Below are 26,973 nucleotides of genomic sequence, written 5' to 3'. Positions count from 1 at the left end.
GTGCTCCCACTGTATGGGGGGTGAATTTTTTTGTACCAGGATCGTTTGGATTATATTTAGGATGAAAGCTGATTGGCACGTCTCATTTGATTGACAGGTAGCTCGGCAGGCAGAGGCTCCGTTTCTGTCAACCGGGATGCTAGCTAGCATGCTGACAGGAAGTCGTGCTTAGTGGGTGGGCCGTTAGGTTGATCCAAAAATCCGTGAGACCGCGATTTCAATACGGAAGCCTCCATGGATTGGCTCCGAGAGCTGTTTGAGTCTGCCTATTGTAAGCTGATGACTGACGTCACATGGGGTTTGTCCAATTGTTTCTATAGTCTATGGACACAACACAGAGCGACAGGAGCAGAGACAATCCCCGCAAAAAAAACAGAACAGAAGCAGCACAGTATGCAGTGGCCACTAATAACACATTTAACTACATTCAGTGTAAGATAATCTGCATTATAACCAGCATCTGTTAGGTCCATGATCATCAACTGGCGGCCTGGGGGCCAAATCAGGCCCCCCAAAGCTTCCTGTCAAGATCATTTAATTCAAAGATGTTGTGGTTTTAAGAGTATCCTTTGGCTTTAAATGTCTTTGGCTGTTAAATCCATCCCACAAACAATGAATCCTGAAATAGTCTGAGAATAACTAAACATTTGATCTGTTTCTAAAGAAATTTATTCTCATAATTAGTAGATATTTAAAATTAGGGCTAAGCTCAGCAGAAATGCTGCAAAAATGACCAGATAAAGTGGTGAAAAGGGGTTCAAATGTGGTAAAAATGGGTTAAAGAGGGACAAAGGGGCAAAACATGTCATAAGTTGGTAACAAATTACAAAAATAGTAAAAAAAAAAAAAAAAGCAATGAAAATGGGTTAGAAAGTGGCAAAAATGTATAAAAAAAGTGGCACAAAGGGGATAAAACATGTAGGAAGAGTGGTTTAAATGGGTTAAAGAAGGGCAAAAACTGGGTTAAAGAAGCAAAAATGGGCAAAAGTATCAAAAATGGGTTAAAAGTGGCAAAAATGCAGCAAAAATAGCCTGGCAAATTAGTGAAAAGGGGTTCAAGAGTGGTACACAAGGGAAATAAATGGCAGGAAGTTGCAAAAGGGGGTTAAAGAGTGGTAAAAAATGGGGGAAAAGTGGCAAAAATTGGTTAAAAGTTGCTACTGTTGTTAAAAAATGTCATGAAAAGAGGTTAAAGAGTGGCAAAAATGGATAAGAGTGGCACAAAGTGGATAAAACATGCAGGAAAAGTGGTTTAAAGGGTTTAAAGAATGGCTAAAATTGGGTTAAATAGGCAAAAAGGGGTTAAAATGATTTGGTATTAAATCACAATTTTGGAGGGCCCATTCTCTGGGATTTTCAGGGGCCCAGCCAGTTCTGCTGTCAGGCCTGTCTCTTTGTGTCCTGCTGCATGATAGATAACAGCGATAGATCTCACTGGTAATGCCTAAAAAGGTCAAAATACAAATACTACTATAATCATTTGATAGCCAGTCCAAAATATTTATTTAATTTTTGTGTATTTGAAAGTCCGGCCCCCAGAGTTTCTGTCGAGACTAAATCTGGCTGTGCAGATGTACTTGATGAACCCTGTGTTAGGTTCAGTATTAGTGAATACTTGATTACATCAAGCTGGACAAACTGCATCCACCTTAGACAGAGAATAAAAAAACAAACGTAAATCTGATGTCTCCTCCAAAAAGATATGAGAATAAAGACTCTCTGTACTTAAATGATTATTATGCAGAAACTTGTGGCTTTTCTTCATCATTTTCTGAAGTTCATGTACTCTGCTGTTCTAGGCTTTCATGTTTTCCGGTACATTATAGTAAGTGTAGCTGGCCCAAGGTCCCGTCAAGAACTTAATGTAGTTAATTTGTATTTCTGCATCAAATCAGCCGCGTTACATGAGTTTTTTTTATGTTATTAACAGAAAAATACAGAAGGCTCTAATTTCAGTGTATTTTTTCATCTGAATCATACTGAACTGCAGCAAAACAGGGATGTCAAGCTCATTTTGGGTCGGGGGCCAGATTTGCTCCAGTGAGACGTCCTGCAGGCCAGACAATTTTTTAGCAACATCTATACGACCAAAGCTGATATAAAGGCTGCTGTAATGTTATAAAGAGAAATGACCTAATATTAGATGCAGCTACCATTTCATGAGTGCTGCATGTTTGCACACTAAAGGGTGAATTAGCTACTTTAGAGAGAGAATTTACCTGCAAGTTAACTGAACAGGTCAGGCAAAAATACGCTGTCCTTCTAACATGACAATTTTTACAGATTTTATTGTTTTTATGACCCACTGATGATGAATTTACAAGCCTGAAATATTCATTAGCCCTATAAATATACATTCAACGTGACTGTTTGTGGATTTATGTCCCAGGCAAATTCTTGAGGCCCCCCTTATGGACAAGACCCCAGGCAATTGCCTACCTTTGCCTAATGGTAAAACCGCCTATGACCATACATCTAAAATAATGACTGTCTTTTCACTCTTCCTCATGTTCACATTTTCTGTTTATTTTGTGTACCTTTACCTACAGTTTCTTCATTACTATGAGCATGTTCCACACCTTTTTTTGTGTAAACAGAGTTGCTCATTCATGTCTTAGGGCCTACTGAGGGAGCCAACGTGATTTTAACGTGGTGCTCACAATGTTTGTCACGATTGCAACTTTGAAAGATACAGAACTGCACAAAAACAGTCTCAAGAATATAATAAAATCCCTGTCTGGAATGGAGTTGGAATGGAACAGACCCCTGCGATAATATAAAGGAGGAGTATCTGAGCCCTGATTGGGCAGGAACTGTTCACTGTGTTCCAGTGTTCCATTCCATCCAATCACAGAAAGGCATAAAAGCCCTGAGATATGCTCTGGCTTCATTAATACATCAGTCGTCCAGTTATTCTGCACGCACAGCGAGTCGTTAGTTTACTGAACTTTTCAAAACTTGTTTGAAATTTTCCACATTGAAATGGAGAAGAAATTTCAGAGAAGGTCCACAAAGCCTAAGAGAAGAAACATGGAGGCAGGCTGGACATCTGAGTCAGTCCTGCAGGACCAACTTTCACAGCTGATGGAAGAAAATGCTTTTCTCCATGAACAACTTCAGGAAAGTCAGCATTTACATCACCACAATAGCTGTGTAAACTCATCTCTGCAAAAGGAAAACGCAGAGCTGAAGTCTCAGTTGAAGACGGCTCGCTCAGACCGTTCCCAAGCTAAAGACAGAGTTGCTGTTTTGGAGCATAAAATTCAGTCTGGAGGAACGGACACCCAGGAGCTGATTCTGCAGCTGCAGACGGCTCATGAGGATCTAGAAAGACAGACAGTGAAGCTCCAGTCCCAGAAAGACACTTGGGAAGTTGAGCCAGAGCAGGCTCAAAAGTTTCACACTTTAAAAAAGGGCATCCAAAACCTGAGGGTGAAGTTGCATCAGGAACAGGACGCTTTATTGAAGAAGGCGTTGAAGACTGAATGCTGCCCCGAGAAGGAAGAAAGCACCAGCAAGGGGTTCCAGCGCAGTCAAGCTAAAGAGATAGAAAATATCAACCTTCACCTGCAAACCGTCCAGTTGGATCTCCTTAATCAGGCCCTAACTTTGAAGTCTCCAGCGAAGGTGAAAGCTCCAAAAGAATATCAGTGGGTCAGAAAGAACCAAGAGCAGAAAACTGATGAGCCGGAGCCCAAGGAGAAAGGCCCAATTGTATATCAGCAGGTCAGAAACCAGCAGGACCAAGAGCAGCAAACTGATGAGCTGCAGTCCAAGGAGGAGCTAGAACAGGCAAGGGCCTCCTTTGTTGTCCAGCTCAATCAGCTGCAGAGAGAAAACACAATGGTCAAAGCAGCACAAAGGAAAGCGGAGGAGAAGCTTGAAGAACAGCAGAGACTGTGGCAGGAGGAGAGACGCTCCCTCCATGACGCTCTGCAGATGCTCCACAAACACCACGAGGAGAAACAGAATGAGTGGGTCGCAAAAGAGAGAGTGATGACCCGAAGGATGGATGAGCTGGAGATAAAGATAGAGGAAATGCAGGAGGAGAAGGCTAGAAAGAAGAGAAGCTGGTTTAAAAGGCTGTTCACATGCTCCAGTTCTTAATGAAACCAGCGTCAGCAACACAAAGTTTAGAGAACAACTTGTGGCCTTAGTCAGGATGAACCTGATGGACGCCAAAAGCAGGAAGGAATCCGTCCAGAAAAATGCATTTCGGCTTGTGGCCTTAGTTGGGAAGACCCTGATGGATGCCTAAACCTGAAATGGTCTGGAAGTTGTTCTCTAAACTACAAGTGTTGCTGGAGCTTCTTGTTTCCTTTGAATCAAAAATAAAGATTCAAACTTGACTGTAATGTATGTCTTGTTTCAAAACCTGCAGGTATTTCTTAAGTCAATAAAGGTTTGTTTGATGGATCACCCCAGGTAGGATGTGCAATCGTCTCCAATAAAATGGTGACAAAAATGATTAAAAATAAATCTAAATATTGCATGCATACTGTATGTCTTTAAGTTAGAGGTTTTGATTTATCAAAACGTAGCCCATTTCAAAATACTTATCAGTTGAGACTCCATCCATAGTGGTGTAAAGCCTGGCACTCATAAAGATAACCTGGTAAATAAAATGGCCCCACTGATGGGTCTCCTGTAGGTAAAACCCAGAAGCGCCTCACAAAACCTCACTTCAAAAACACTGAACTATCCCTTTAATTGTTTTACTCATGGTAATATTTGGGATGTTGCTAAACTGACTTTGGATGTCAAGGTTTTCTTTCCAAATAGTGGCAGATTGCTCTTTGCACCCAAAAAAATCTGCATGTTAAGATTAAATGATTGCATACATAAATATTTCACTAATAAATTGTTGCTTCATATCCAGATATATAGGTGTATGTAAAAACAGTTGAATTCTTTAACACTACCATGTGTTTTCAGTGTTTTCACACATCTACAGCAGCTATATTCCATCATATCTAGTGTGTTAAGACACATTCTTTGGATTTCACTTTACAGGGTCTTTAATTAGGCCACTGTGTTTCCTATTACGGCCTTTATCAGGATGACCCTGAAGGAGGTCTAAACCTGAAATGGTCTAAAAGTTGTTCTCTAAACTACAAGTGTTGCTGGAGCTTCTTATTTCCTTCAAATCAAAAATAAAGACTCAGCCTTAAACAATGCCAAATATACAGAAGACTATTAGGGCCACTGAAAAAACATTTGAGACAATTTTTCTTTTTCACTTGTGAGAAAAAAGTCAGAATTCTGAGAATAAAGTCAGAATAATTCCGAGAAAAAAGTCAAAGTTTTGAGATTCTAAGACTAATTTTGTGTTTTTCATTTATGAAAGTTTAGAAACAGACATGGATAATATGAGTGATAAATGTACAGTATGCTGTGACACTTGTAATACTTTCTGTTTGTAGTTTCATTTTTCTACCACTCGATTCAGTGAATAAGCATGGTTGGACTGTGTTGAAATTTATATTCGAAGTAAAAATTAAAGTTTAAAATTGCCACACTGCAAAACTCATTAAACTACGCAGAAGAATGTTCCCATTTACAGCCACTATGCCACAGATCTCTCTGAGCTGGTAATAACCACAGGAGCGACTTTCACAGAAATCACTGGAGGCTAATGCCACTTCTATAGCCAAGGACCTCATACAGCCCACCTTAAAAAATTCCAAAATATCCCTTTAAGTCTCATACAGGTGCAGAAGTCATGTTTATTTCTCTTACAAACCAGCAAAGAGCAGAGGAGGTGACATTGTCTAAAATGCACCAGTACCAGGTATAACCCATTGACAGTGTGAAGGAGAGTGCCTCTAATTTTTAGTACTTAGAAATAAGAAAAAATAAACAAGACATTGACCAATATTTGGTATCTAGGAATTGCATTTTTGTTGCTGTTCGATCAGAATTGGTATCAATAACATTTGATTTTTTTCTAGAATCATAGCTAACTTGAAAATATTAATCTTGGGAAAACCCTATTTCAACCTTCCTTATATAATCATCATATGGTAATAAACTCCACATGGTTGAATGCCTTCGCATGTTTGTAGCAAAAACATGAGATCCCCAATGTAATCACTGGTCTGTTATAAAGCAGCACCGTGTTTCAATCACGATTTAAAGACTAACATTATAATGAAACCTTAGCTTTTTGAATGAAATCCTTCCACAACAATGGGGATGTTTGAGTTTAACCAAAGTTAACTTTTAACAAATAAAAATGTTGAATTTTTGCAATTTTCTCTGCAAAAAGATTTGGCCTAATGGAAGTTAATGCACAGTGTCTTAAAGCATTACTCTGTTTGACTGCTCATATATGCACCTGCTGATCTCAGCAAGAAAGTTGATGTGTCAAATGTCAATGTCAAAATGTCAAATGACACTGATTGGTCCATTCATTCTCAGACTGAAGATAAATGTTTCAGCTTGAAGCTTTAGCAAGGCGGATCTGCTGGATCTGGCCAATTCATTTGCTTTGCAAGGTTGTAGTTATCTTAATTTATCTCAAATATTAAAGGATTTTGCAGTTCAAGCACAGATATATATTATCTTTGTTTTAGTTTTTCCTCTTTGTATTTACATTGTTGTAATCAGCTGATTAAATACAAAAAATATAGGACTGCTGCATTATCTAGAACACATTTTATGTGCTTTTTAATATCAAATAGTAATTTACAGCATCTTAGTGCACAGCAGATTTGAGTAAGTCCTTAAATAAGCACCATTTGTAAAAGATCGAGTAGATTGTTCACCTACAATTCACTTTCTGAATCAAATCCAAACCCTTTGAATCAGAACTGAATCAGAATCATGAGATATTGAAGGATTCAGACCTGCAGTGTTTTATATACTGAATTTTATGGTACAGGTAGATGTCCTTATTATTAAATCTAAATGTACATTATGTGACTTGATGACTTCCCTGACTGTATTATGACTGTTACGTTCCACCTATTTTCTCTGCATGGGCTGTTTTTCTTCAAACAGCAGATGTCTCATGGTTGGTCATTGTAACTTGTATTAAAAATGGAAATCAGAACAATTCTGATACAAAAATCCAAGCTCTACTTAAAGATTCTGTATTTTTATGCCAAATCTGTAAGTAGAGATTAGACTGTGGTTCTCCAAAGTTGACCATCACGGCCGAATAAGAATGCCAGTGCTGCTCAGGTCGCGTCTAGCACATTGGTTCAATTTTCCCATTTTTACACAATAACCGGATGTTTTGAGAGACTGTCCGGACAATGGTTATTCAACAGCAGAGCTTACTGGGCAAATACTCAAGAATCCTTTTTTTGCAGCCTTGTTTGAAAAAATGCAGACACAGAAAGATTCCAAAAAAATGCCTCAAAGCAGCGCACATATGAGAGGGGACGGGACACAGAGGATGGCACACGGTGGATTAAAAAAAAAAGGAACAGCGCTCCGGGTCAGAAGGGACAAACATTCCGATCTTCAGTACAAATTTTGTGATGAGTAGTGTGTTTTGCGACTCCTGTGGGAACTGGCACACATAATTAATTTGGTTTCATAAACTTCTGTTACCACACACGGGGGCGACTGGGAGCTCAGAGTAAACAAATATTTAAATTATTACATCCAGACGTTGTCATTCCCAGGTAATCTGCGTGGAATAATCGTGTGTATACTCCTGCCTGTGCATACAGAGTTGTGTGTAGCACTGTGTGCGTCATGTGAGCGAGTTTATTTGTTAAGAAGGGAAGGCATATGTCTGCTGCTGCTGCTGCTGCCGAGTTCCCAGGGAAATCAGAGCGTGTACAGAAAGAGAGCAGGAGGGAGGGAGGGAGATTGGGTACAAATAAACGCATTTGTGGAGAAAAGGAGGGGGGCAAGAAAAGAATTAGAAGAGAGGAAAAGGAGAAAGAGAGGCAGAGTTTCAGGGAGTTAAAATGTTGACGCCAGGGTGCTCGCTGGCAGCTGACAGACGGAGAATGTGGGCCGGTTTCTGGGTTGCAATCAAATCCCTATAAACAGAGTGATCATTCACTCTGCCTAAACTCTGCTGCATTACCGCCAACCAGAGAGGACACGCACTTTCTTACAAACATGCAGTTGTGATGATGGAAAGGTGGGCTTCATAGCAGAAATCTCACATCAAATATGAATAAGTACGTTTTATATTCATGAATGCACTCTACAAAGCAGAGAAAATAACATGAAATACAAGAAAGAGACATGAAGGTGTAGAAAATGAAAGAAATGAATCCTTGATTTTCCTCAGGGGTCAAGAGTTCCTCATTCTGTCTGTCTTTAAAGAGGCATCGCTGTAGAAAAGCAGCGGGATGTTTAAGAGGCAACGTAGGAAGTTGTGACTTTGTTGTACTAAATGTCTGATAGGTGTCTTAGAAATATGATGTTCAGAGAAACGCTCCAAACTTTGCAGGCAGTCCCGTTAGAATAACAGGATAAGTGGAGAACTTTTGCACCCCAAGGATCGAGTTTACCTTCAGGTCTCAGTAAGAAGCAAACACCTGAGTTTGTGTCTGCTCAAACACAACCACGTTTTCTTCTCTGTTTGCACAAAAAAAAAAAAAAAAAATCATTGGGCTACACGTCAGAGCTGATCAAGACTTTCTTCCATCTCAGTCTGGACCAATAAGCTTGGAGCTTACCTGTGCACTTACTCTGCTCAGAGGGAGAATCAGCGAGCATGGAAACACACAGTCAGGGAAAAGAAAAACTCTCATTGACTTCACATTCTTCTTAATGTGTCTGCATCAAGGTCCTGCTGCCCTCGGCCAGAGGCTCACGTTGGCTCCGCAGGTCTCAGAGGCTGATACAGCAACTCTACTGTGAAGTCATGTTTTTTTTTCATAGTGGGCCACAGGTAGCTGCTCCGGTGATCGCCTGCTCTTGGAGTAAAAGCCTTCAAGAGCTGAGTGGCATACTAAGAGTCTGAGTAACTGAAACCAGTGGCATTACTCTTCTGGACAGTTATTGGCTTTTAAAGTTGTTTCCAGACATGCATGCCTTCTCCTGAAAACTGCCCCTGCTCTCAAACAAAGCTACTTTTAAGGTCAAACTGAATGTTTAAACTGTATCTCTCTATTGTATGGACATATGACACGATGAATGTTCCACTTGTGCACAGAGTTTTTGAATATTACCTGCAAACAAGCAAATATGGGTAATGATGTAGCTCTAGTTAATCTCCACAAAGGATCTCTTAAACCAATGGTTCCCAACCTGGGGTCTGGGCCCCCCTAGGGGGGCACAAAAGATCTCAAAATTTAAGACTTAAATCCTTTAATTTTTTAGCAAACAGTAAAATTTTGGGGTGAAAATTAACACTTTTTTAAACTCTAAAGTCATACTGTATATTTATTGGAAAAAAGCAGAATTTCAGAGTATAAAAATGGTAAATTTACAAGAAAAAACTGAAATCTGGCAGTTTTAAAAGGTCTGAAATTTTGACATTACAGACTCCAAAATGTCAAGTTTTTAGCCTCATAACTTTACAACAGTTTAAAGTCAAAATTCTCCAAAAGAAAAAAGTGCTTAGATTTTCATTTTTTGACTTTATAATCTCAAGAATTCTAAGATTTGGTTCATGTTCATTTACAATTTTTACAGTAAAAAGTTTCTAGTCTTTTCTTGAAATTGACAGCTTTCTCCAACATGAGGTTTATTTTGAGCTTTTCTTGAAAATTAATTTTTTACTTTTAGTAGGGGGGTTGGACCAAAGAGAACCATCTTAAACTGACAGTATCTTATCTGTTGATTGGAATGACTGAAATCAGAGCCTAACATGCCTGCTTTGATAAATTTTAGTTGTGAAGAGTTAAAGTGAGGGGGTTTAAAAGTCAGTGAGTATACACACATGCCAGGATTGACAGAAAGATCCTCTTTATTTCAGATGTTGTCTACCTACCTGCTATCTTCAGATGATCTCTCTCTATCAGCACACCTGTCCCTCTAGATTGCTCTTCAAGGACATATTGTACATACTGACTGATTGATTGACAGACCTTGACCTCCTCCTCCTGTCAGCAGTGACACCTCCACCATGAAATCAGCTCAACATCTGCTCTTGTGCTTTGGGAGCACAGCTGTGGGAAAGTATAAACACTAAAGTAGAAGTTACATGAAGACAAGAGAGGAAGATACTTCCCTCTCAGTGATGAAGAATTCAGGTTCGTGGTTCGTGGTCCATCCGTCTGGCTGTCTTTGGGCGCCGCAGTGACGATGCTTCCATTGTCACCGCTGAGAAATGGTTTCCCACTATTTGCATTTTTATTGATGCTCCAAATTGCAAATAGCTTCTCCCTCCTTCTGTCTTTGTCTTTGCGTTGAGGGGAGAAAAACCCTCATTTGTTGGAGCAGCCCCTATATAAATCACTATAGTAGAGTGAAGTGAAGTGAACTCATCTCTGAATAAAACATCAGGGTGCAGACGGAGCACACTGGAAACGCTTCTGTCTCTTAGGGCCTTTTTTCTTTTGGCTCTTTGAAATTTGTTGTATTCTACAGAGCTGGAAGTAACAATGGAGTGAAAATAAACACAAACAGAGCTGACACAGATTGTGTTCACAGCTCAGATTCTGAAGCACTGTTATTAACTCATTGTCAAGAATATGCAACATTTAGATAAGGGATAATAGATACACACGTTTTTTTTCACACATTCAAGCTGAACATTTCAAGAGTGAGCTGTATGTGTGAGCACAAAATTTACCTAAAGTTGATCAAAAATATTTCCCGTGAACCTCCTGTTGTCAGATTGGGTGGAGCTGATGTATGATGGAACAGAAAACATTCAGGAAATTCCTGGAGAACATCTGGATATACTGCTCTGTCTGACAGGACTATCAGGCACCTCTCATTACTTTCAATTGCGTGATGAGTTTTTTTAAATCTTTGCTTTTCGACAACACTTACTGGGGCCATATCGTTGGCAATGTGTTCAGTTATTGCAGCCGTAATCTGAGTGTAATGTTGCAGCATATTTTTCAGATTACTGCACTTTGTTCTGTAGATAACCACATTTTGTTCTGTAGAGATCTGAATCTTAAAGTATCTCAAGATTTGATTTGATTCTGATTCCGGGGGTCACAATTTGATTGAATCAAAAATTGATTTTGAAACTGATTCCTGATTCTCAACAGATTCTCTATTTCTTCTAAAGAAGTGAAAATTTCAGCATCTGCTCAAGTCTGTCATGCATCAAGGGGCTGTATGTTATTATTTGGCATTAAAACCTTAAAGAAATGTCCATCCATCCATCCATCCGTCCGTCCCTCCGTCCATCCATCTTTTTCCACTTATCCAAGGCAAGGTCACGGTGGTAACAGGTTGAGCAAGTCAACCCAGACATCCTTCTCCACAGCAACACTTTCCAACTCCTGCTGGGGGATCCTGAAATGATCCCAGACCAGACAGGATATATAATCCTGCCAGCACATTCTGGGTCTTCCCTGAAGTCTCCTTTCCTGCGTGCCTGGAAAACCTCCAAAGGGAGGAGTCCAGGAGGCATCCGGATCAGATGCCTGACCACCCCACTTAGCTCCCTTCAATGCAAAGAAGCAACGGCTCTACTCTTAGTTCCCTCCGGGTATCAGAACTCCTCACCCTGTCTCTAAGGCTGAGCCCAGCCACCCTCCGGAGAAAACTCATTTCAGCCGCTTGTATCAGTGATCTCATTTTTTCAGTCATTACTCAGAGTTCATGACCATAGGTGAGGGTTGGGAAGAAGATTGACCAATAAATTGAAAGCTTTGCCTTCCGGCTCAGCTCCCGGTTCACCACAAAGGTCCGGCACAACGCCCTCAAAACTGCTGACGCTGCACCAATCTGTCTATCAATCTCGCGCTCCCTTTTACCCTCACTTGCGAAGAAGACCCTAAGATACTTGAACTCCTCCACCTGAGGCAGAGATGATTCCCCATCGAGAATCGCTACCTTAGCGTGGTAGTTGTGGGGGGAGGGGGTTGTGTGGCTCTATGATCCTGGGAGCTTTGTTGTCAGGGGCGTAGCTAGGGATTTTTGGCCCCCAGAAAGAACATTACACAGGGCCCCCCTTAACTGGCTAGCCAAGTGACGAAGGTTGCATCATTTTTACAAAAAAATATGCATTTCAATGTATTTTTGAACCATAATTTCTCCATTCATGAGCAATATTTTTCTACGGTTAAATTGAATTTACATGCATTATTTTGCAGCGCTGGACTACACCATTTGAACATTTTAAGGGAGGAGCAGGACCCCCCCCCCCTTGCATTTTACTCTCTTTGATGCAAATTTCAGTCTGTTAAATGATTCATTTAGTCACTTTTGATTCTCAATAATGACACTAATTACTAATTGCAGGCTTCTCAAGGGCCCCTCCCTACTATGGGCCTGGGGATTCAGTACCCTTTTCCCCCCATGCTACGCCCATGGTCAGGGGCATTAGCTCCTGATAGGGTCTTCTGAAGCAAATTGGTCCCAGGGGAAGGTCCAGACTAAGAGAGATTCAAATCCCTATCACAGATCAGCAATACCTCACCCAAACCAGGGTTATATTACATCTAAGATGCTTAGGAGAAATAATAAAAAAACTCAACAAAGGAGCTTTAAATTTTCACAAACACGTGCACTTGGATCAGTAACTAGCAGTGAACTAAAGACGTCACTGATTGGTAACTTACAGTAGCTGTGTGTGATGCCCAACCTTTAACATATAACACTCAGTGTGACTGTGAACCATGTGGTTTATCCTCATAAGCACAGACTCATTATGTAATAGCCACCTAGCGCTCTGTATATCGCCCACCCTTACTTCTGTCCATACGGTGTTGCACTAAAAGAGCAGCATGCTTTACGTGCATAGCATGTGTCAGTTACTGAATTAATTCAAAATCAGTGGATGAATAAAAACTGTCAGTATTGTGATGTTTCAGAAAAATATCTTTAACAGAAGTTAGTAGAACAAAGGGAATTAGAAAAGAAAACAGTCATGACTTATTCAAGTAAGAAGCCCAGTCACTCAACAAAATTCATATTCATATCCTCACGCCAGTCAACCTAACAAGCATGTTTGTAGACTTTTGGGGGATGCCAGAGTACGGAAGTCCCTGCTGCCATCGGCTTTCTAAATAATTAGCCAAGCCTGTGTTATTTCTTGGTTTTTATTGTGTTTTATCATTGTATTGCACACAGTCACTCGTGCTTCTATTTATTGTGTTGTCAATGCTGCTTTTTATGATTGATCTGAATGTATGTCTTGACTGCTGGCTGCGAAACAAATTGCCCTTCACAGGGATAATAAAGTGAACCTTGAACCTTGAACCTTGAAGAGGAGTCACACATGAAAGGGGGAAACCTGGAAACACAAAAAGGCCTTTCTGATGGGGATTCAGACGACAAACCTGTTCTAGTCTGGTGTCATGATTTTAAGATTCATGATGTAGTTATAAGTAAAGATCTTAGAAATATGAGATCTGTATTTCAGAATTGAAAGAAAAAAATGATGTGATAAGGGATCCCATAAACTTAAATACCATGCAGCTTCATAATCTTTGCTGCTCACTGGTATGTTTGTTTTTTTTTTCACTCATTCTTACTGTGAAAATCTCTAATTACACGTTGCATTGATAGACAGGGCAATAAACTGTCATTATTATGTGGGAGTCTTTTCCTTCGTCTGCCATCTCGGCTATCCACAGTGTCTTTTTACTTGATGTCTCGCCGTCTGAGACCTCCCGCTCCACAGAAAGAATCTCCAGTTGTGATGGACACTTGCAAATAAGCAACTCATGAAGATTTCAGGAGCAGGCTGTCCTGAAGTTTTCCATAAATTTCCATGTTTGAAAACAGCTGTAGATTGCTTTGCTGTTGGCTTGCACAGGTACAGTATAGATTGGGTCACAAATCCCCCCTCTGCTCCCTGTGTAAGACTCTAATTACTTATCAGTCGGGGAATTTCTGCAGAATCTAAGTCACACACTTACCCTCTTTTTTTCTGCCCTCCTTTCTCTCTCGTCTTACTTTCTTTCAAAGTGAACGACCCGCAAGCGCATGAAATTTCATTGTTTATGTATTTATTCATTGTGAAGCAGGGATTACTGACTTTACAAGGTCATTCAAACAGATGAGTGAATACTCTATTGACTGAAATGTAAATACGGGCTCATACTGGGCTCCAGTCACACACAGCTCTACGTTCAGCAGCTGTCTTCATTGTCCTTCATTGTCAGCCAGAGGAGGAAAAGTGTTTTCCTTAAACTGCTGATTAAGTCGCTCCTGCCGACGCCATCAGGGTCCAGGGATCTTGGGAATTGGAAAACCAGAAAATGAGATGTTGGTATTGATTGTATGATTATAAAACAGAGGGCACCTTTTAGTGTAGATTAAACTAACTGAAAATGGTACAATACACGTTTTAAACCTGCTCCCTTTGTTGGGAATATTATGGAATTTTTCTTTAAAGCATCGAATCTGAATAAGATTTGGAGCCAACAACACAGAGGAACGCCTTTATCCCAGTCATTTTTTTCTGATAATTGTTTTTGCTTATTTGTTGTACTTCAGAGCCACAGGGAAACTCAGCTGCATATTTGTTATTCATTGTTTTATTTTCTTTCCCCGACATTTGTGTTTATACTATTTAATCTACTTTTTGCCATTTCTTTACCTCACAGGTCAGTGTGTTTGGTGCTGCGGCATGGCGAATTAAATATTAAAAACTATCAGTTATAAAGTTAAGAGTCCTGGATAATGGGAATAGCAGCATTAAATCAGATCAAGGGTTTTTCTCTCTTAAGTGTGATCATTTCTTATTTAATATTTTCGTAAACGAGCTGATGCCAAAGTAAAGGGAAAACCTCGAGCATGAACCCTTTTCTTGAACAGCTGATTCCTGCGGTGCTTAGCAAATACTTCACCATATTAATAGTGCATCTCACTATTTCTGCTTTGTTTTGGCATCAGTCTACTTTTATAACACCACAGCATGTTCAGTTGACTTGAAAAAGTCCATGTGCCTTGTGGTCTTTTACAAATTCCTGGTCCACAGCAATAACAAAGTTCTTCCAGCATTACACCTCCATACTTACAGTCCATTCAGAAAGTATTCAGGCCCCCTTCACTTTATTCAATTTTGTTATGTTGCTCTCTGATGATATTGTCAAAAATAATAACTTTTATTCTCATTAGTCTGCACTCAGTACTCCATAATGACAAAGTGAAAGATTTTTTTACAGATTTATTAAGGAAAAAAACTGAAATATTACACTGACATAAGTATTCAGACTAGAGGGCTGCATTGGGAGTGAGCAGACCAAAAAAGTTGCTACGGGTCCCAGAACATCAGTTTTTGTAAGAGAAAGCAAGTGTTTACTGTGATAGAACAAATGACGAGGAAAGGGGAATTTATACCGTTCTTTTACAACATAAAAACAACAGTGCCAGTCTGTGATTTTTCCTTTATAGTAAGTGAGATGTGTCAGCTGTTGCTAATAGAAATCAAGCTTTAATTGCCGTTATTTGTTAGTTGAAGTTGCAGGTGCTGTGTAAACATAGAATCTGGGTTTGTCGCTGCACAGCCAAACAGTGTAATGCTTTGTTAATCCACAATAAAATGTACGCACTGAAATGTTGTAAAAAAAAAAAAAGAAAAAAAAAAAGTCAAACACCACTGCTTTAATGCTCCAGTTATTTGGTGGCATGCTGAGATGCTGAGCCATTATGCAGTTATTTGGGGAAAAAACCCTTTCCATAAAATTGACTCTTATTGCATTAAGCATGTAAGGATTTGCTTAACTGCATGGCATTAATAGAGTAAAGATTCACCTATTTTCTGAGAGATGATAGAAGAGCTCCCGCTGCAGTTTTTATGATGCACAAACTTCCCAGAGATCAGCAAACATTTCCAGTTTTGTATGACTTAAAAATAAATGATGTGTAAATAACGCCTGAAAGTATTAAAGTGTAAGTGAACGCCCGGCTCAGAGCTAACTCCGCCCATCTCCATGATTAAAAAAAATGCGCAGAGAGTGGGCAGTTTGGTACTGAGAGGAGGGAGGGGAAAAGGACAGGGGTTTTCCAGATGAGGCGGGAATGACAGTGACATCCCTTGTCAGAAAAAGACACAGACAGTCCCACAGCACTGCTGCCTCATAGCGATCTTTGAGGTGGAGGGTCCCTTGAATCAGGCTATAGTGGGGTGGTGGACCGTGTTAGTCCTGAGCGCTAACTGTTTGGGCCGTTGGCTTCAGCACCAGCATCACTTCAGCTGAAGCAGTGCAGGTGCAGGCAGGAGAGGATAGGAGTGGTCTCTGAATGGTAAAGTCAGTTAGAGGCGGTAACGCTCTACCTTTTAGAGAGTTTTTATAGAGTTTGTGACATAGAAACCTACCGATGGTAGGATTCTACATCACATAAGCCCCACCTTTTCAGAAAAGATTTTTCAAGGCAGATGTCTGTTCGAGCTAATTAAAAGGCGTAAAATGCCGATTTTTATCAGTTTGGTGCAAATTTCAGAAATAACAGCAGCACTGGTGTGTTTTATCATAGTTCAGTCAGATACAGATGAAAAAAATGTTCAGGTGTTCACTACCTCTTTAATTTGACATTATTATTACTAGGCCAAGACTTGCAGTAAATAAGTCTGAGACTCCCAGCTGCTCTTTTATCGATGTGTGGCACCTTTATGCATGAGGAAGATGTGAGTGTTACGTTCTTTTTCTCCTTCCTTCAAGGAGGAAACTTTGTAAAGATGGTGCTGAAGTGAACACTTCGATATTACCATTTCCTTTAATATGGATTGCCAGAGTCTTCCCTGTTGTCTTTCCCATCTTTCCTCCCACTCTCTAATCCCTGTTTCTGACTCTATCCACTGTCTTTCTTTATAAATAAAGCCGTAAAAGCCTTAATATATATCTAATATCTATCTTATGTTTAAAAAATAATCGAAATAAAATCTTTTTCAGTTCAACCAGTGACTGTATGAAGCAGAGACTTTCAGTTGAGTGCATTCCTGCCTGTGATTGTATCACTTTACAGTTTTATAAAATGCATATTTGATGAGAATATTTTGACATATTAATGAAAAACCAAAGACACATTTACAAGAACTCTCAGTTTTCATCAACTGCTGTAATGACATCTACTTACACAGTCACTAATCAAACCAATACTCCAGGAGCTTTACATCTGAAAATATGGGGAAAAAAGGGGCAGACCACTGGCCAGCAGTCTGAGCTGATCTGATTTTACTATTGATGTCAGTGTTATGTTTGCTCTGCTCGCAGATTAACATTATAGTAACCTCCACAAGTATTTCCATATTTGTAGTTTACATCCCACATGTTAGATAGTTTTATGTGACCTGAGCTCTTCTAGAGGTGTCCTCCATGAATGTGTGTCTGATATTGGCAAGTCTATTAGTAATAATGCTCATGATGCATGCATGAAGGCAAGGTTAAACAGGAAGTATACCTGTACTTGTATATCCTCCCACATACAGTATAGGGGTGTAAATATCTTGCATTATTCTGGTCGTTGTGTGTAATAGGTGAAAAAGATGACTGAGAAATATGCAATAAAAAGCTGAACTATCTGAACCTTATGCCTTCATAGGGTTTTTTTCCTTTTTGGACGGGTTTGGGAGAATGAATTCAATTTAGTAATGCAGGCGTAAAAACAGATTGTGCATACAGGAGTTAAATGAAAATGTTTTCTTGTAAACATGGATCAGAAATAAATCTGGTCTAATGACCAAACCCTAACACCTCGTTTTAAAGAAGAGATGTGCTTATTTAAAAGTCCACCAGTGCCGTGGAGTTCCTGGAGTCAGAGGTGAGAACAAGCACAAGCTAATCTGTCTGAGGTCGTTGTTCCTGTGTGTGAAAGAGCTTATTGACATGGGTTCAGAGGGACAAACAAACACTACGATCCTTCCTGTCCACTTTTTCGCTGATCCATCCATCCTCTGGGCTCCGTTCCTCCCAAACAGTGTTCTGTCAAATCCTGCTAAGCTCCTCATCTCTTCATCACGACCCTCTTTCTCTTCGTTTATCACCTCTTTGACACCTACACAGAGGGGGCAAGATGAAGTCATCTGTCTGTCTGTCAGAGGGAAAGGTCATTAGTCGGTGAGGGGGAGAGGACAGGACGGGATGAAGGACACCTCAGGGTAATTATGAACTGCCAGAACATATCAGATTAAAAAAAGTCATCAAAAGACAAGATTTATTAAAAGAAATTCTTTGTGCCTTACCTTGTCAAGCATTCCTAGATTCCTAATACTATGAAAACCTGAGAGCTTTTTAACCTCGTTTGGTACCAATTTAATTAAAACTGACGCCGTAGTGTCACATTATAGATGAGCATTCTAAAAGGGTTTATTTATTCACTCTTTATTTTCTTTAGCAATTAAATACTGTTAAAAGTCAAGTAAATCTTGGCACAGGCTCAAGTGTTTTGAAGTGTTTTTGCTGCAAAGTATGAAAAGGATCAGTCATATTACAACATAAAGTGGCATACATAGAATAATATCAAGTGATTCATAAAAACATGGTGAGATTTGAGTGTGTTAATAATGATCTGTGAACCTGTATAAAAATAGATGCTTTATCTATTATGCGACTCAGGATAAGAATGAGAGCAGAAATGCTCTTCATTGATAAAGAGACAGTTCGGCTTATTTAGCATGAAACTTGAACACGAGAAAAGTGTGTGCCGAAACTTCTGACTCCTGATCAAAGGGAACAAAACAAGCACATTTGTGGAGACATTTTGGAACAACTGCAGGAAACCTAGTCTTTTTAGAAGGAGTGATTACATGCAATGAAACTTGGATTTTTCAATACGATCCTGAGACAAAACAACAGTCCATTGAAAAACACCATCGTCACCAAGGATGAAAAAGCTCCACAAAAGACAGTTCAAATCCAAGGCCATGTTGGTGGTTTTCTTTAACATTAAGGGGGTCATTTTGGAGGAGTTGGTTCCAGAAGGATTAATGGAAAATTAACACTATTACAGACAGGATCTAGAAAAACTGAGAAAAAGTCTGAAGAAAGTTTGTGAACAATGGTTTCATTCTTCATCAAGCTCCAGCTCACACTGAGCTCTCAGTAAAGAAGTTTCTGGACCAAAAACAAATCAGAGATGATCACCCTCCCTGTTCACCTAATCTAGCACTGTGTGACTTTGTCCTTAGATCCAATCTGTGCTCAAAAGAACACGTTTAGAGTCTGTGTCAGAAGTTAAGAGAAGTGGAGGACCTGAACGCAGAGGTTTGTTGATGCAGAAGGGGAGAAGATTGAAGGAGAAAGACAGTGAAAAATGTTTCTGATCAATGAAAATGGATTACAGCATAAGTCTTGTTTTTAATAGCCATACCTTGTATATCAGTATTGTCATTATAATTAGCTAAAATGAGTTTGGTAATATCGGCATATAAGATATCTGCAAAAACCCAGTATTTTGTATCCCTAAGTGTCATTATTGTTTAAGCCTTCATCATCTTTAACGCTACTGATCATTAAAAAACAGAGATCATATCATTGTTTAAAATTTAATTTAAAAAGTGTGGAAGAATCTTGTCAACTTCAGCTTATCGGCGGTTTTGCCAAGATTCCATCAAACCTGCATCTTCAGAAAATGCACTACAGATTCATTTACATCCTACGCATGACTGACATCCTCTCAATCATTGCACTCCCTAGAATAAAGTCTGCATATTTTTTTTTTATTTTGTGAATCTGTATTCACCCTGTGGCCTCTGCTCAGTATTCATGGATGGTTTTGTGTGGTTTGATATCACATATTTGTTCTGTATTATCCCTCAAATACAAATCCTCATCCAAATGGAATGAAAAGGCTTCAGCTCAATGGAACGAAAAACATCCGCATATTCTGCTTGCACCTGATAAAAACTCTGCATCGCCTCCTGAGCAAGAGGACCAGTGTGATTCTCTGGAGAGAAAGAATGTCCAATTCAGCCCAAACATGTGCAGAGCACTTCTGACATGTTCACGCTTACATGGATAAATGTGTTGCATAACCAGTAAACCATCTGTTTGAGAGAATATGAAGTAAAATGCGGACACGTTGGAGTAAAAATAAAGTGAATAGAGAGCAGAGTTAGTTGAGTAATTGGTCTTTGAAGATGAAAAAGGGGGAGGTAGAGCAGAAAAAGAACAGAGAGAGGGATAAGGAGAAGAGATGAGTTCAGCTGGGTGATGAAGGGTGAGGGGGAGAGAGGGAGGGCTGATTCCTAATCTTGTTGTTTTCTCTGTCTATGATGTCTCCTGTCGAACCCGCTTTGCCCCACGCTTGTCTGAGTCCACAAACACAGCACACCCGCTCCCTTTCCCATGCAACTCAGCACTATGTCAACCTGCGCCGTCCATCCGTCCCGGGCCTGATCGCACAAAGGATAACACACAGAGGAGAACCATGTGCCCACACAAAAACAGCCCAGCCTGCAACACAAGCAACTTTTCCAAACCAACACACTCCTCAGCCTGACAGGAGCAGGAGCTCCGATTGTTTACTTCTTGTTATTTTGATCGAGAGAATTAAAAAAAAGGGGTTTCAGGAGATTTGATAGTCTGAAGAAAGGCCTCATCAGCTTTCACTGTCCTCTTCTTACAGGAGGAGAAGGAGAGAGGGCACATGGATATGTGAAATGCAATCCATTATTACCACAACAACAGCCCCCCCTACTGATGGGTAACAGAACAGCAGGTAAGCCTGCAGAGTGATGGAAAGGGTTTGAGAACTCCTGAGATAGATCTACAGATGTTTGATGTATCTGTGAGGCAGAAATGGGAGCAAACTGAGTTACTTTTCATCTCCCTTTGGTGGCTTATCTTTGAATGTCATTGTGCACCCACTGTACCAGTTGTAAAATTAATCATTTAACACATTGTTCACAATATTTATTTTAGTGGTGAGCCCCTGTAGTGAAAGGTACAGTGTTTACTTTCTTTATCCATATAAAACCAATACATTTACCCTGTGAATTAAGGATTTACTTTTTTTTTCATTTAATTCAGAAACCATTGGCATGTCATGCATATTACATGTCTGTTCTCTGTGTTTGCTCAGGGTTACTCACTGTTCCCAGAATCAGAACCATTCAGAGGCAGATTTTAGCTCCTATGCTGCTCACTTGTCCAGCAAACTACCAGAAGACCTGAGGCTTTCTAACCTGACACGCTAGATAGACTGTTTCATTTCGCCATTGCATGGATATTTCACAATCATCTGGGAAATCTCCAATACAAAAATCAGGTTGTAGACATGCACACCTCTGCTAGTAACCTGAGCTTGACAGACAGGAGCTGTAGTAGTTTATAAACAGTGGAGCCTCTTGGTGGATTAAACTAATGCTGAAAAGTGCGACAAAAAGAAGCTTTCAGTGTGGCTCTTTGCTCTGGCCCAGTTCTAAGAAAACTACAGCTTTAGAGGGTACGCTCTGATGTCACTTTCCAGCACGACTGCTCTGTCAGGCTGAGTGGCACAATGGTCTGTAACCCTGTTTTTGCTCAATAGGGAAGAGATAAAAACATGAGGAAAGCAGACTCATGTCCTCGTAAGTTAGGGGTATTTGGACTGGACAGAGATCCATTCTGTTTCCTAAAGACAATGACATTGATGTGTGCCCTTAAAGCAAGTTTCCAGACATTTAAACGGACATGATTTTAAATTACACAAAGCAGAGCTTGCAGGCACACATCAGTTTATCAGTGCTGGATGTGAAACTGCAATATTTCTTTTTACTTTAGCTAAGCAGGGTTGTACTTCAAAACAAGATCAACATACCCAGAGTGTTTTAATCAATGTAGTTCAAAATTAACCCCAGATAAAGCTTTATTTAGTTTTTAATGACAAATTCACACAGTACAGCTTTCAATTTGTATATTATGCTATATAAACTGTTGCATCAGTTATGCAAATTTCTTCAGTAAATAGAAATCAGGGTAATTCAGAAAGGCTACTTTATTTAACCTGTGATAAATATATAGATGAACTTGACAGCTGTTTGTTTGTCTTTCCCTATAAAACCAGACGTTTTGTACAGCTATAACACATAATCTGTTGCCATTAAATGCCTCTCTCCTTAGATATTATTTTGCCATCTGGTTGATCTGCTATAATTTAAGGTCTTAATTTTACTTTAAAGTTAGAGGAAGGAGAATGAAGGGGGTTTAGATTAGATTCATCACTAACTAAATACTTGTAGCTACTCTAATAACCCAACTGTCTCTTGTGTCTCTATTAACGTACTGTTACTAGTCAAAATATTTGTTTAAACGTAGTCCATCAGCTGAGGATCTGTGCTGATATGATGAAGATCATGAAGGTAGAGTTATAGAAAATGATGGCAGCTGAAAAAACGCTGTTTATTGCCTGCTCCCACTGGTTTCTGTCACATGCATAGCCTCTGTGCTATAGCTACATCCAAGCTGATCGCTACAGCGACAGCTGATGTTATTACCAGCTTACAGTACAACTAACTCCCAACCAGAGCTATCGCGAACTCATGACGAAGCAGAGCAAAAACATCTTTTCCATCATGAAAGCTTTAGTGCTGTTTTTTGCTCTTTATTTAATGAAGAAATGTGGTCCAGCTCTGATTAAACTGCTGCTATACTACCGCTACATCAGAGCTAATGGCTACACTGACAGCAGCCATTGCTATTGGCCTCCAGTACAGCTAAACCCCGCCCATGGCTACTGCCTTGTTTTCCTCAAGTTAGGCTGATTGGTCTGGTACGTTATAGACCTGACACAATCGTTTCAGATTGGAGCTTTGAAGATGGGTCTACCTGGTGATAGACCTGGAATCTGGACAGTCCATCTGCTTTTTTCTATCTTGATTTAGTCATATCATTGCTGAGCTAAACATGTTTTTTCCCTAATAACCAGATAATTTCTTAAAATCTTAAAAAAATGGCCAAAGTTACTCCACACAAAATGGCAGGGATATCATCAAGACTTAAGACAACAAAACTTGTTATCACAGGAAAGGAGACTAAAAGGAAATATGTCCACATGGGGCTTCCATAGGAAACAAATCCATTTTATAAATTATACAGTTAATTGATGCTCATTATAAAGTATTTTACTCTTAAACAATGAATGATATCTTAATGATCCCAATATTATTTCCTCGGCTGAGTGTAATTTTAAACAGAGGAGGTGATGACAGGTTAATGAGTGTCTGGAAATCAGCATGACAGCAGACAGCCATCACTCTCCTTAATTCAGAAAAGATTTAATAAATAAAGCTATAAACATCCTCTGAAGCAAACAGCAGGACTTCAATAGCTTTACTAATTGAAAGTAGACACACAGCCATGTTAGAGTGACCTCAGCTTCAGCAGAAAGAATAAGCAAATAAAAGGAGGCCATGAGGAAAGAGCAGTGTTTAAATGACAGAACCAATCAATAAGACTCTCAGCCACCAAAGAGCCATCATGGAAAACAGTGAGGGAGGAAAAGTTGTTATCTATTCACCTTTGCTACAGATGGTAATGTGTTCTCTTCCTCCCCTCAATCTTATTGATTTTGTCATCCGGTGGAGTGAGACATCAGAGTCAGGAATGAGCAGTGTTTAAGTCTGTCAGGTTAAAGAGATGCAAAGGAAGCTTGGGACAGCTGGAAATCAACAACACCGATGTATATGATGTGCATCGATGACCTCCACGAGTAGGGTTAAAAATAGACACTCATTAGATTTGAATATGATTAAATATGTATAGGCAATGGAAGCAATGGAGCTACATTCAGAGACCCTTTTCAACAACTGCAAATATAGCTTAGGTTCCTCCCATTTCTCTGGATCTTTGCTGAGATGCTTCTACACCTTGATTGGAGTCCATCTGTGCTAAATTAAACTGATTGGACATGATTTGGAAAGAGACACACCTCTCTATAGAAGGCCTCACAAGTGCCAATGATATCAGAGCAAAAACCAAGCCATGAGGTCCAGATTTCACCAATGGAAAAGAATAGACCAAACAAGGAGTCTTCCAAGAGCTGGCTGAAAATCAGGGGAGAGGGGCCTCAGCAAGAGAGGAGACTAAGAACCTGATAGTCAATCTGACTGAGCTCCAGAGATCCTGTGTGGAGATGGGACAAAGTACCAGAAGGACAACCATCACTGTAGCCCTCCGCTGATCTGGGCTTTATGGCAGAGTGGCTAGACAGAAGACTCTCCTCAGTGCAAAATGCATGAAAGTCCACTCGGAAATTGCAAAAAACACCTTCAAATAAAAAAAAAATACATATTAACTTGATGTTACAATATTTATTTGTCTACACAGTTAAATATTCCTTTATATTTTTATAGTCTTTAACTTCCCTGCTGTGCACAAGTGTTGTTTAACAGTAACTAATAGCCTGTCTTGAGCTGACGTCTGTGCTGAATAAAGGCTGAGTAACTCAATAGACTGAAGTGAATAAACTTCTAAACTTCTGAATGACTTCACAATGACTCAGTCCATTTCTTGCTCTCTGTAACTTTGTCCTTGGACGGAGTTTCAAAGTAATAAGACTGGAAGTATAGACGGATGTAGTGTCTGTGTGGTCCTCAAATAAGCATGAAGCAGATCACTGGCTTTGAAGTCCTCAGCGCCGGAGGCCGCAGCTCTCTTAAAGGAATAATCAGTGACATTTAGCTGCCTTGTTGTACAAAATGAATGTAATATATCAGCAGGGGTTTAGCAAAGCCTGAACAATGCCTGCTCCTCTATTGCTCTTTAAAGCAGCAGTCTGGTACATCTCTTCATTTCTGTACAGAAAGAAGCTGTGTTCATCGTAAGCATTTTAACCTTGAAGAAATGAGTGTCTACTGTGGTGCAGGCAGAGCTGCAGTCATAAGAGGCCGTAAACACAATTGTGTCTATTCTCCACGTCCTTCCTGCAGAGATCTTCAGTTATCTGCTGGAGCATTTGTGCTGAATATGATCCAAGCAGACAAACAGCCTCCATCAAAGATTCGTCACTGACATAATGGAGCGAGGACTTGTGAGGAACACAGGAACTCATCATGAACTCAATCAAACAGACGCTCTCCAGTAAGTGGCACCGACTGTTTCCGCTCACTTTACCAAAGCTGTCTCCATGGAAACAAAGAAACAGCCTCTGAACTCAGTCCCCTCAGATGAAACCTTGGATGGAAACAAACTGTCAGGAAAAGCGTCGACTGTGAATAGCAACGTTCAGTGGAGTTAGATGAGAACAGCAGGTGTTCCACTGCTGAACTACTGGATCAAATCAATCAGGTCATGGGACACCTGTTGTACTTGCTGGATGCTTCACATAGACAGTATAGGTGCAGAGGACAGCATGTCAACCGCAGATGGAAGAGTGTTATTACATGGCATTCAATGACGAATCATCTGGACCTTGTTTTGTCAATACACACTGTGTTCCACATGATTATGCTAATACGGTTCCAATTAAACATTTAATTTTTCACTGAAAGTTTTCAGTTGTGCTGCTTCTCCTGTCAGTTTCACTAACATCAATCTCAGACAGGTTTGGTCATTAGTTTGCCACGTGAGCCTAATTAAAGGGAAAGTACTTATGGAGGATGTTCCACATTATTAAGCAAGTCACAGATTTCATGCAGTATGGGAAAAAAGAAAGAACTTTCTTCAGATGAAAAGTGTGAAATAGTGCAGTATCTTAGAACAGTATGAAAACTGGATATTTCATGAGAAATGAAGAGAGATCATCATACTGTGAAAAGATTTTTAATGATTCAGAGATCAGTTCCTTCACATCAAGGAGTATTAAGGAAAGTTTCTGTATCGTCGTATTAAAAGAGCAGCTGTGAGAAATCCACAGATGAATAGCAAACAGGTATTTGAAGCTACCAGTGCCTCTGGAGTCCCTAAAACCTCTGGATGCAGAATCCTCCAAAGGCTTGCGACACGCAGAAAGCTGTAGTTCAGCCACCCTTAAACAATGCACACAAGGAGAAACAATTGCAGTGGGCTCAGAAATATATATGAAGACTAATTATCAAACACTTTTACTCACTGATGAATGCCATGCTACACTGGATGGTACAAATGGATGGAGTTCTGGATGGTTGGTGGATGGCCACCATGTCCCAACAAGGCCGCAATGTCAGCAAGGAGGTGATGGAGTGGTATTTTGGGTTGGAATCATATGAAGTGAGTTTGCAGGCGCTTTTAAGGTGCCAAGGTTCCAAACTGCCATTTCCTTTCATGGTATAAAAAGAACTATGCCTTGTGGAGTAAAATCATTTTCGTGCAAAACAACACACCATCCCATGCTGCAAAAAATTCCCACTGAGGCCTTGGCTGCTGCGGGCACAAAGGGAGAAAAAATCCTGGTGTGGCCACCATCAGCCCCTGACCTCAACCCAACTGAGAACCTGTGGAGCGTCCTTACAAGGAAGCTCTTTGAGGGTGGACAGCAGTTTACCCCAGAACAGCAGCTCTGGAAGGCTATTCTGGCATCTTTAAAGGAAATACAGGCAGAAACTACACATGGACTTAGTTTGATGAGAGAGAGTAGATCTCAAAGGAGGGCTCCTATGTTAATATGGAACTGAATCTGTAAAGATGGTCCTGATTGAGAAAATCAGAGAGTTTTAAAACTTTGTTCTGCATGATGATTTGGAACACTGCATTTTAAGTAATTTTGCAAAAAAAGAAAAATAAATGCCACTGTCATCATTAGTCAATTTGTCAAATAAATCCAGGTTATAATATAATTATTGAGGAATGAAAAATTCTATTGACTGCCAACTATATAGACTATTTAGGAAAAAAATGAACAAAAACAGTCTATGCATAATAATTTGGAACACTGTGTATGTGCATAAACTCTGTATGAGTTTTCTTTTAGCTGTGGATGCCAGCTGACCAACAGTGTCATACTATAGATGGCCAGTGTTTTTTTATTCTTTTAACACCACCGTTTTATTTAAAATAGTACCATATCTTGTATGCATTCATCATTGCG

The 26,973-nt window shown here is 39.9% G+C and overlaps 1 long non-coding RNA gene across 1 annotated transcript in view; it reads left to right on the top strand.

The window, feature by feature from the left end:
- Window positions 1-25,452, top strand: part of LOC121526533 — a 91,210-nt gene extending 65,758 nt beyond the window's left edge. The window contains exons 2-3 of the long non-coding RNA XR_005993320.1: window positions 20,617-20,709; window positions 24,899-25,452. This is a non-coding gene — a long non-coding RNA (uncharacterized LOC121526533). The remainder of the gene's footprint in view (window positions 1-20,616; window positions 20,710-24,898) is intronic.
- The last annotated feature ends 1,521 nt before the right edge of the window (window positions 25,453-26,973 follow it).

This window comes from Cheilinus undulatus, linkage group 18 (genome assembly GCF_018320785.1).
Source record: "Cheilinus undulatus linkage group 18, ASM1832078v1, whole genome shotgun sequence".
NCBI lineage: Eukaryota > Metazoa > Chordata > Actinopteri > Labriformes > Labridae > Cheilinus > Cheilinus undulatus.
This window is presented reverse-complemented; position numbering and strand designations above follow the sequence as displayed.